This window comes from Pituophis catenifer, unplaced genomic scaffold, assembly GCF_029215685.1.
Source record: "Pituophis catenifer annectens isolate HBS135680 unplaced genomic scaffold, rPitCat1.0.hap2 SCAF_3, whole genome shotgun sequence".
NCBI classification, from domain to species: domain Eukaryota; kingdom Metazoa; phylum Chordata; class Lepidosauria; order Squamata; family Colubridae; genus Pituophis; species Pituophis catenifer.
Window position 1 is genome coordinate 86106285 of NW_027256883.1, and position 12014 is coordinate 86118298.

General features: G+C 49.0%; 1 protein-coding gene across 1 annotated transcript in view; it reads right to left on the reverse strand.

The window, feature by feature from the left end:
- Positions 1–12014, reverse strand: part of FBXL7 (F-box and leucine rich repeat protein 7) — a 194563-nt gene that overhangs the window by 91306 nt on the left and 91243 nt on the right. The gene's annotated exons all lie outside the window — the stretch shown is intronic.

Here is a 12014-nt window from a genome sequence, read left to right on the forward strand (position 1 = left end):
ATCAACATCAGCATCAAAGAAAATGCTGTTCTCTGTTTTGCTGGATAACAGAAAGCTGCTATGCCAGGAAAGCAGCTAGATCAGGGGTGTCAAACTCACGTCGTCATAGTGATGTCACGTGACATATTGGGACTTTTCCCCCCTTTCGCTAAACTGGGTGTGGGCGTGGGCGTGGCTAGCACATGATGCATCCAGCCCATGGGTGGGAGTTTGACAGTCGTGGGTTAGATTGTACCAGTAGTGGGTTGCCCCCGGTTCGGACCAGTTCTATAGAACCGGTAGTAAAACCGGCGGGAGGCTCCGCCCAATGACCTTGACGTCATCTGAAGCATCCGCGCATGCGATCCCATTGCAAACCGGTAGTAAAGGTAAGTAGAACCCACCCCTGGATTGTACCATTAATCTGCATAGGTTTAGTACATTCACACCTAAATTATTCTTTAATGTTAAATATTTTTAGCAGAAAGGGGATTTAATTATTTTAAAAAACCCATTAATCCTTATTTCTTAAGGTAATTTAATAGTCACCCTACTGTTGTGGTTTCCACCAACCTGGGCTATGCCCAGCTGCACTAACACTGCCTCACTGCCCAACCCAGAGCCTGTTTTCTCATCAGACAGGATTATGAAACTTGCTGGGGGCCCTGCCATTGGCTGCTAACCGGGAACCCAATGATAGCAGGCCAGATACTCCTTTCTTCCCATCCCATTGTCCGCTTGAAGTCTTAGTGAGGAAGAGCAAGGCATGGTAGAGTGAGTGTTCAAGATCTTATTTTGCAGGAATCCATTGGCAATGTTATGTTTGGGGTAGTATTGGACCTGCCTAGTAGACATCATCAATATTATGGTTTCTATTTGTTCCTCCATTTATTTTAACTTAGATGCTCTTTTCACAGCATGACTAAATTTAATCTTCTGAATTAATGAGCAGAAATGGATATTTGTAATGTACAGGGAAATTCCTCCATTTCTTTTGCTTCTATTCCTTTTGAACAAATGATATATGGTAGCCACAGGAGTGGCTCCCACAACTAATTCATCCCTGTATGAAAATTGTATGAAAAATATAAGTATTTGTGTGCAGAGGAGGGAATGAACTTTGTGAGCCAACATTTCTTGTTTTTCTGTAAGTAGTTTCAGAATCCCATTTCATCCACCTCTCCATTTCTACAGGTATAAATCTTTAACTGAAGTCCTTACTTCAGGGTTTTAATTTCCATTCCCCTCAGAAGTAGTTTAAAGGTCTCCTATTGAACTTTAAGCCAAATGCATTTCCCTTGTGAAGGAAAATTTTGTGATGGACTTTGCCTTAAATCTCCCCCCCCCCCAGCAAGTTTCTATTAAATCTCATTGTTTCTTCTTAGCTTCCTTCTTACTGAGCAGAAGGCAATCACTTAATCATCACAATGGGCAATGGGCAATTATCAGAATACACTCTTTGCAATCAGCAGCTGACTTTTCCCCCCCTTTCTCCTCAACTCACAATTTTTCAAGACACACAACTTCTCTACTCACGCACACACACACCTTCCCCCCCCCTTCTGTTCAACAATTCTAGCAAACTCCTGTTAGCTCCCTCTTCATTTTCTTAGTGAGCTTGGAGCCTGGACCCTCTGTTAGATCAGGCGCAGGAACAGAAGACGTGACCAGCTCGATACATGTAACAACTTTATTTACATAGTAACAAGTAAAAGAAGACTGCTGGCGCGCTGCCGGAGCTCTCCTTATATTCGCTCCCGGCAGACGCACCGCCCCTAGACAGGGATTCAAATCTCCCGCCCGATGGCTGGCAGCCAATCAGGGCGGATGCCCTTATAAGGACATAACACTCCTCCCCCCTTAGTCTGAACTGTCAATCTCGTTCACAAAAGTCACGTAGTCGCGCAGGTACGTAGGACGCCTCGGCACCCTAGCTGACCTGCGCAGTCTCACTTGTTCTCCGTCTCCGACCTGGATGGACGGGGCTCTGTCGTCTCCCGGCTCCCTCTCCGGAACCGGGCTTGGTTCGGCTGTCGAGTGAGCGGGGTCACCCCCAGCGCCTCCGGCCGGACCGCAGACCTTGGATGGCTGGTTCTGATGGTCTTCTTCCTGGCCTGTGGATCTGTTGCCTCGTCTCGGTGGCTCGGTTCCGACCCGGGAAGAGCGTCTGAGTCTCGGTAAGTCCATCGTTTGCTCCTCCCTGGTCTCCCGGGCGCTGCGGTTCGGTTGCGGTTCGGCCTGGTGCCGGGTGGGTGGTGGTTCTGTTTGGTGCCCTCTGGACCGGCCCGCCGGCTGCGGGTGGTGCTGGCCCGTGTTGCGTTGTCCGACCTCGCAGGGGTGGCGTTGGTCTGCTCGGTCGGGCTGGCGTTGGTCTACCCCGTCTGGTCGGTGGTGGTCGACCTGGTCGGGCTGTTGTTGCGGCACTACCTCTGCGGGGCGGCGGAGGTCTCCCGTGCCGGGGTGGTGCAGGTCTACCTGGCCGGGTTGTTGTCGGCTCTCCCTTCCCCCTAGTCCCTGGTCTACCGTCGGGTGGTGCCTGGGGTCATCCGGGTCGGGGTGTCGTTTGTTGGCTGTCTTCTGTGATGGGCGGGGGTCCCCCACGTCGGTGATTCGTGTGCCACCCTCGCCCGTGGGTCGTGGGGTGCCCCTCTTGGCTGGGTCCCGGTCTACTCGCCTGGAACTGCAGTCTCCCTGGCTGGGCTGGCATATGCTGCTGTAACTGGTGGGGTGCGCTGCTCCTCCTCTGGGCAGGTCCCGGTCTACCTGCGGGCGGGGTTGGTGGTCCCTGGCCTTGCCGTGCCCGGTGCCCACCTGGCTGGGTTGGTGTTGCCATCCCCCGAGCGGTTGGCCCCGGTCTACCTCGCTGGGCTGCCGGTGTGACAGCATTTGGTAGTGGGCTGGGCCAACCTTGTCGGGGTGGTGCTGCTCTGCCTCACAGGGGTGTGGTAGGCCTACCTCGTCAGGGTGTTGTAGGCCTACCTCGTCGGGGTGTTGTAGGCCTACCTCGTCGGGGTGTTGTAGGCCTCCCTCGTCAGGCTGGTTTTCATGTGCCCCCCCCACCTTTTTCGGAGTTGGTCGATGTGGCGTCTCGTGAACTGTCCATCTTCCAACTCAACGATGTAGGATTTGGGCCCGGTTGTGCTGGCAACTTTCCCCTTCAGCCACTTAGGGGAGCCGCTGAAATTCAGCGCGAAGATTGAATCTCCTTTGCTGAAGGCGCGGAGCGGGCGGCTGGCGATTGCGGTCACTTCCGGGCTGTATTGGGGGTGCAGCCGGTCCAAGGGTGACCTCAACCTTCTGCCCATCAACAGTTCGGCCGGGCTCTTGTGGGTGGTGGCGTGTGGCGTGATGTGCTGTGTGAGGAGGAAATTGTCTATGCGCTCTTGCCAGTCCCCCGGGCCCATCTTGGTGAGGGCCTCTTTGGTCAGTCGGACCATGCGTTCGGCTTGTCCGTTTCCGGCCGGCCTGTAGGGGGCGGACAGGGCATGGCGGATGCCCAGTCCTGCCAGGAAGGACTCCATGGCCAAGGATGTGAGCTGGGGGCCGTTGTCTGAGACCAGCACATCCGGTAGACCATGTGTGGCAAACAGGCGGCGCAGGGCTCGGATCGTCGCGTCTGTTGTGGTAGATGCCATGGGCACCACCTCGAGCCATTTGGAGAAGGCATCTACCACGATGAGGAGGTGTCGCCCTTGCATCGGACCCGCGAAGTCAATGTGGATCCTCGACCAGGGGTTGCTGGGGGTCTCCCACTTCGCGACTTCGGATTGCGGCGGCGCTGGGCGAACTTCTTGGCACGGGTCACATCTGGAGACCCATTGTTCAATGTCTCTGTCCATGGAGGGCCACCAGACATAACTCCGTGCCAGGGCCTTCATGCGGACGATGCCCGGATGCCCCTTGTGTAAGGTTTCTAGCGTCCGCCGTTGCAGAGTGCTTGGAATCAGCACCCTGTCTCCCCATAGCAGACAGCCCTTGATGGTGGACAGCTCCTCCTGTTTCCTGGCGAACGGGCTGAACCTTTCCTCTGGCTTTTCCGCTGGCCACCCTCTGAGGATCCAGGACTTCACTTGGCGGAGTGTGGGGTCCTTTTGGGTGTGGACGGCCACATCTGCGGATGACACCGGGCAGCTGGCGTCGTCATCAATGTGAAGTAGGTGGAGCGTGGGGGCTGGGTCCTCGACCGGCTTCTTCGACGGGCATCTGCTGAGGGCGTCAGCGTTCCCTATGGCTGTGCCTGGCTGGTGCACGAGCCTATAGGAGTAGCCAGCTAGGAAGATGGCCCATCTCGTCATTCTTGGGGACATGAAGGTCGGGGTTGGTTGGTCGCCTGCGAGGAGTCCCAGAAGAGGCTTGTGGTCTGTGACTATGGTGAAACGTCTTCCGTAGAGGTATTCGTGGAAGCGCTTCACTCCAGCCACGATGGCCAGGGCTTCTTTGTCCAGCTGGCTATAGTTCCGTTCTGCGCCGGACATTGTCTTTGAGAAGTACGCGATTGGGGCTTCCGAGCCATTGGGCAGGTCGTGGCTGAGGACTGCCCCCACCCCGTAGGGCGACGCGTCGCAGGTCAGTCTGATGGGGAGCGTCTCGCTGTATTGGATGAGGACGCTTTTGGACGTCAATAGTCCCTTGATGGCCCGGAATGCTGCTTCCTCTTCCTGGCCCCACTTCCAGGAAACCGATTTCCCCAGCAGGCGGTGGAGTGGCTCAGCAACTGTGGCTTTCTGTTTTAAGAAAATGGCGTAGAAGTTGAGCAACCCAAGGAAAGCCTGAAGCTCCGTTTTGTTTTTTGGGCTTGGAGCTTCATGGATTGCTTCCACTTTTGATTTGGTGGGGTGTATGCCTGTGCTATCAATGAGGAAGCCCAGGAACTCGACTTCCTGTACTCCTATGATGCACTTGTCCCGCCTGACCCTCAAACCCTTGTCCTTGAACCGCTGTAGGACAAGCCTGAGCCTTTCAAGGAGTTGGGGTCTCGAGTCACCGGAGATGAGCACATCATCGAAGTAAGGCACCACCCCTGGAACGCCTTGGAGAAGGCGTTCCATCATGGATTGGAAGATGCCAGGGGCAGCGCTGACTCCAAATTGGAGGCGGTTACATTTAAATGCCCCTCTGTGCGTGACAATCGTTTGGGCCTCCGCCGTTTTGTCATCCACTGGCAGTTGCTGGTAAGCCTGGGCCAGGTCCAGTTTCGCGAAAATTGATCCAGATCCCAGGGAATGCAGCAGGTGTTGCACCACTGGGACTGGGTATGCGCTCTGTGCCAACGCCTTGTTGATGGTACAACGGTAGTCAGCACAGATGCGCACAGACCCATCATGCTTCAGTGGGGTCACAATGGGGGTCTCCCATGAGGCATGATCGATCGGTTCCAGTACGCCCTGGGCGATCAGCTTATCCAGCTGTTCATCTACTTTAGGCCGCAGGGCAAATGGAACTCGGCGGGGCTTGAGCCTGATTGGGGTGATTCCCTTGTCCAGATTAAAGGAGATTGGCCTCCCCACAAATTTCCCCAGCTTACCATCGAAGACTTCTTTGAACTCTTCGATGATGGAGTCGAGTTCGTCCCTGCGGATCTCGTGGATGCCCTGAAGTGAAAGTCCTAGAGGCTTGAACCACTCCACGCCCAACAGGTTCGGTCGGCTGTGCTGCACAATGGTGATGGGTAGCTTTCCATCGAAGTCGTTGTACTTCACATGGATGGTTGCTCTGCCTAGGATTTCAATGGGGTTTCCGTTAAAGTCCACAAGTTTGTCTTTCGGGGCTTTCAGCTGGGTTCTTTTGTATGCCGGTTTCAGCTGTTGTAGGTGCTGCCAGTCCATGATGGAGAAGGCGGATCCGGAGTCTACCTCCATCTTGCACGGAGACCCCTCTGCTAGCAGCGTCACGTGGAACTTGGTGGTCCCCTCGTCGCTTGTGTGAGCAATGGTGGTGGTCTGGTGCACCGTTCTGTTTCGGGGATATTCCTCCTCCCCGCGCCGGGACTGGTTTGAGGACCGTTTGGATGTCCTCTGGTTATCTTTGCGATTTTCCCGGAATCGCGGTCTGGGCGGCTCCGGGGCTGGGTCTGTGGCTCTGCAGGCCTCGGCGATGTGGCCCCTCTTCAGGCATCGGCGGCAGGTCGCGTCCCTCCATCTGCAGGTGGCTCTGGGGTGGTCGCCTCTGCAGCTGCCGCATCGCTCTCCACGGTCGCCATGCTGTGGTGTTTCCCGCCTGGGAGGGCGGGACACCTTGTGGACGGCCATTTCCTCATCAGACTCGGATTGAGTGGTTGCTTCGTCTGATGAGGTTGGGCCCGACTTGTGGATCTTATGGATCCCTCTTGCTTTTACCATTGCAGCGGCTGCTTGTTCGGACATCTCCGCCGCTGTTGCCTCGTCGAGGACATCTTTAAGCGGAATCCTCTTCCTGCTGAGGAATTTCTTTTGCAGCCCCACATCTCGCATTCCAAAAACAATGCGGTCCCGGATGGCATTGTCCACATTGTCGAACTCACAGTTGGCAGCGAGTTGGCGGAGCGCTGCCACGAATTCTTTGATGGATTCACCTTCCCGCTGGTTTCTTTGCTGGAAGTTGAACCTGTTTGCGATGGGGGTGCCTGTAGGTGCATAGTGCTCCTGTAAGACGTCCTGCAGGTCGTTCCAGGACATCTCCTCGATGTCCCTAGGTGCCACGAGGTCCATCGCCATCTCTAGGACGTCCGATCCACAATGAGCCAGGAAGAGGGCTCTTTTCCTCTCATCATCGAGGTTCTGGTATCCATTGCCTCGCAGGAACTGCCGGAATCGGACCATGTATGACCTCCACTTCTCCCGGGATGGGTCGAACGGGTTCAGCGCGGTCATCGGGGCTTGCGGGGTAGCCATTCTGGAAGTCGCTGTGGTGAAGTGACTTCAGCTCTTTGGGCGATCGTGCCGTGAGTCTTTCTCAGGTTCTCTTCTCTAGTCCTTCGTCGCCAGTGTTAGATCAGGCGCAGGAACAGAAGACGTGACCAGCTCGATACATGTAACAACTTTATTTACATAGTAACAAGTAAAAGAAGACTGCTGGCGCGCTGCCGGAGCTCTCCTTATATTCGCTCCCGGCAGACGCACCGCCCCTAGACAGGGATTCAAATCTCCCGCCCGATGGCTGGCAGCCAATCAGGGCGGATGCCCTTATAAGGACATAACACCCTCTCACACCCTTACTTCCTAAAACAATCAATCCAGTACAATCACCTGCTATTACAGTAAAAGTCAACTCTAATTTTAATTATTCCTGAATATTTTGGGAAGCCAACTGCACTGATTTATTTGCTCTCTCCCCTTCCCCTTAACATTTAGAATCTCTTGATTTAGTAATATTATTGAATCTGCAGGTTTTTCTATATTGCAACCTTCAGTTGCTTGTCTTCTGGGTATAAAACAGCTGGAAATGAAGCCAGGTTAAGAAGTGCTTTTCAGAATTTCAATCATTTCATCCACTTTGCCCAGCAGGATGGCCAGGTTTTCTGCCTGGGGAGTAGTTAATACAATCCCCCATTGCTAGAATCCTTGCTTCTTTTCCCCATGCAAGCCCCAATTACTTCCTGTTCTGTTTATTCAGGATGACAACAAATTTACAGTTCTTCTTGTCACTTGGGCTAGGAAAGGAAACTTGGCGGAGCCATTGTCTATTTCACCCAGTGAAAAGGAAAAGGAGGACAAAGAAACAGCCAGCATTTCACCGTTCCACTATGGAGGCTGTAAAAAAGAACAAAATCCAAACAAATGTTTAGCTTTTCAGGGCAGGCAGCCCAACAGTCCAATATGAAATGGTTGTTGAAGGCAGAAAACGGAGATGAGGGTTATGCCCGCTAGAGCGCATGCCAGCCAATTGGAAGAGAGATTTTTGTGTAAGATGGAATGAGGCGCAGCAGGAGGCCTGCCTGCCCAGCTTCTACCAGTGCAGGGGAGAAATCACTACATTCATTCATTCATTCATTCATTCATTCATTCATTCATTCATTCATTTATTATCAGATTTATATACCACCCTTCTCCCGGAGGACTCAGGGCGGTGCACAGCTAAAATAAAAACATAAATACAAACATTAAAATACAGTTAAAAAGATATATATGCGTTTGGCCCCATAATTAAAAAACAATAACAAACCTATTAAAAACATTTAAAATGACTGTATTTCCAGCAAGACAGGGCAGGCTGAGGAATATGTCATTAATTCATGCTCTTCTGAAACTTTGCGCTGGTTAAACAGGAAGTACAAATCAGCTCAGCATCACAGATTTATAAAAGGAGCCAATCACAGGTGATTTGGGCAAAAGTACACCTTCTTTCCCATTGTGCCATTGTGAAAGCAAGCTAAGAACCTTTAATAATGTTCAGAAAATGCCTATAACTTCATCCTTACTAAAATCACTGCCCAGAATATGATGGGAGGGATTGCAATCTAGAATATGATCTATAAACTAGATTCTCCAAACTTTCAAAATATGAAATCAAGAAAAGGGATAGTGATCAATATTGTCCCTGTTTGACAGTTTTCTGTAAACCAAAAGATTTGCTGCTGTTGTGACTTTAACACTGGCCAGCATCTGAACAGAGGGAGTCCCACCAACATTCAGTCATGGTGCAGTCCTATAAAACCTACAGCAATATCAAAAGATTTTTCTCTCCCTTTAGTTCAGCTTTAAGATATGAAGTTATGGAGTTTACATGGACTGTATGACGTCTTTCATTGATTTCCCCATTACCTATTTGACTGACAGGATTATAATCTTTTATACAGCTGGTTTCCTTATTTCAGAGTTAGTGATGATCCAAGAAACAATACTTGCTTGTTTTTCCTTGAATGCACTGAACAAAATGTTAATATATTCTGAACTTTTAACCATCCTAGCTGTCATCATTACTGCAGTAGTGGTGGTGGCACTGATAGATTTTCTTACTCTGTCAGAATGCAAATAAGGGGTTAAGTGGAATTGCTTATGAAGAAGTTTGCCAGAAAACTCAGAGACCTGGAGAGAGACAGAGAGGGGAGAGGAGAGAAAGGGAGCTTGAAGGGGTGGGGGAATGAAAAGGGATGTAGAATAAGCTAAAGAAAGAGAGAGAAGGAAAAACATGGCAGCCCTTGGAATGAGCCCATCTTTCTGTAAGTAAATACAGAGGGGTAGATTTAGTGATGTACCTCTTTAAAGGAAAACTATCATATACATAGTTTGTACAATACTACTTACATTACTATTAAAGAAAGTTTTAAACATGTGTGATTCCCTTAGGAAAATGGGATATAGAAATACAACCTATGATACTAAAGATACTGTGAAGCCAGCAAAAGAACAGATCCTGCAGGAGATACACAAGAATGACCAGCAAAGTTTGCATTACTGATTTTTTGGGTTGGGGGGAGGGAAGGGAGGAAGCAGCAGCATCTTAAAGAAAAGGCCTTACAATCACCTTGGGGCATACTATTTATAAGTTATACAGCTGTGATGGTGAACCTATGGCATGTGTGCCAGAGGTGGCATGCAGTGCCCTCTGATGACACCATTGCCCCAGTTCAGCTCTGCTGTGCATGCGTGCACGCCTCCCACCAGTCATCTGGTCTTCAGGTCCCTGCCACGCATGCGTGGGGTGTGTGCGGGGTCTGCGTGCGTATGCACGGAGAGCCAGGGTGCATGCGGGGGCCTGTGTGCGCATAGGGACGCATGCGGGGGCCCATTTGCGCATGTGGGAGGCACTTGTGGGTGGGGCGAGTGCAGGGGGGCTGCGCACACATGCATTTTGGGGGTTTGGGCACTCGGTCCAGAAAAGGTTAGCCATCACTGTTATATAGCATACTAGTACATTGCTGTTTGTAATAGCAACAAAACAATTATTACCACCAACAAGTTAGAATACTTGAGTTAATGTATATGTATGTTTATATGTATGTGTGTATATGTGCATATGTGTGCGTGTGTGTGTTCTTTCAGTAACAGGATATCTAAACCTATTCAATTCTATTAATGGAAAGCTACAAATCACAGATGGTATTTATATGAATCTACCAAAAGAAATTCTCAAAACATGCTGGCTGATGAAATAAAGAGACTAGATTTCCTGTACATGTGCAGTTTGTATCTTTTTTCTTTGTCTGAACCTTTTCCTATGTCAGATGTGGGTCAGCTTTTACCATGTGCAATCTAAAAATACTCTTCCTGTTTACAACAGGTGGTGTTATTTAAAATTATATATATAGGCAATAGCTTACTATTGAGAAGATCAAACCATTTAATTATTGATCCCTAATTTACATGATGCTCAATCTCTCTGGTTTCTACATGTTTTGTTGTGGCCTACAGTCCACAAAGCATGGAGATGTCTCAAAGTGAAGATGAATGCAATCATGAACAGAAATAATAGAAATAAAACCTATACTATATCTTTATCAAAACCTCAAAAATATTTTAATTTCTGGGATATTTTCAAACATGGACTAAAAAAACTAGAATTTCTGACAAAAGTCCATCAATGACTTTATGTCCTTAAAAATGTTAAAATGGTATGTATGGATTTGAGTTTGATTAAAACTTGGGTGTCCTCCTGGACTCATGGCTGTCTTTGGAAGAGCACTTGACGGCCGTGGCCAGGGTGACTTTTTATCAGGTCCACCTGATTCGCCAGGCAGATTTCTGGATCGGGACTCGTTAAATACGGTCACTCATGCTCTCGTTACTTCCCGCCTGGACTACTGCAATGCTCTCTACATGGGGCTCCCCTTGAGGAGCACCCGGAGGCTCCAGCTGGTCCAGAACGCGGCCGCGTGGGTGGTTATGGGAGTGGCGTGGCGCTCCCATGTGACCCCCCTCCTGCGCGAGCTGCACTGGCTCCTGGTGGTCTTCCGGGTGTGCTTCAAGGTTTTGGTCACCACCTTTAGAGCGCTCCATGGCATCGGACCGGGGTATTTATGAGACTGCCTTCTGCTACCAATAGCCTCTCACCAACCAGTACGCTCCCATAGAGAGGGGCTTCTCAGGGTGCCGTCGGCCAAACAGTGTCGACTGGCGGCCCCCAGGGGGAGAGCCTTCTCTATGGGGGCACATACCATCTGGAACGAGCTCCCCCCAGAGATACGGAGGATGCCAGATCTGTGCACATTTCGTCGTGCTCTCAAAACTTTTTTTATTTCAGCAGGCTGGCCTGGCCTAACTCTCCCTTTTAAATTTTTAATTTGTTTGATTTGTTTTATAAATTGGGTGTTTTAATCTGTGTTTTGGCCAAAATATTTAATAATTTTAAGGGACTTTTAATGTTTGTATTATCTGTATTTTATCTTGGCTGTTCACCGCCCTGAGTTCTCCGGGAGTAGGGCGGTATAGAAATTTGATTAATAATAATAATAATTAGTCAAAAATTGTATTTAAGGTGTATTAGACTGTCCAAAGAACGTATCTGAAAGATGGACAGATTTTCTATGCTGGATATGTAAGAAATTCAGTTCTCTGACTGATGTGATATGGTCATATAAACATTTAGTATTGAGGAAGGGGGGGGAAACAGTATATTAAGTATAATAAAGATTTAAAGATTTATTGGAAAATATTTAAATGTTAAAGATGCTTATTTATTTTATTAAATTTCTCATTTTCTCTTCCTTCTTAGTTTGTATTTTTAGTTATACTTAAAACTTTTTAAATAAATAAAATCGTAGAATGTTTTATATGTCTGTTTTCTTCCCAACTTTGCAATTATCTACATAATTCAAAGCTTCAATTACAATCCTTTTCCCATTCTTCAGATGACCATATATAATACTATTCAGTTCTGTAATATGTACTTTGAAATAATGCAACAATATCTTTTTTCGATACAATAGTCAACAAGTGCAATCCACAAGCAAGTTATCTGTAACTCAAGTTTCAGCCCCTGAAAATCTGTACAATCAATACTGAATTTTTTAAAAAGTGCCTGTCTCCATTCAGTATCACAAAACCTTACTTAACAGTATGAATCAAACATGCAGCAGTTTTTTCTCACTGTACTTTTTAGGAATTGTTATTATTTTGGCT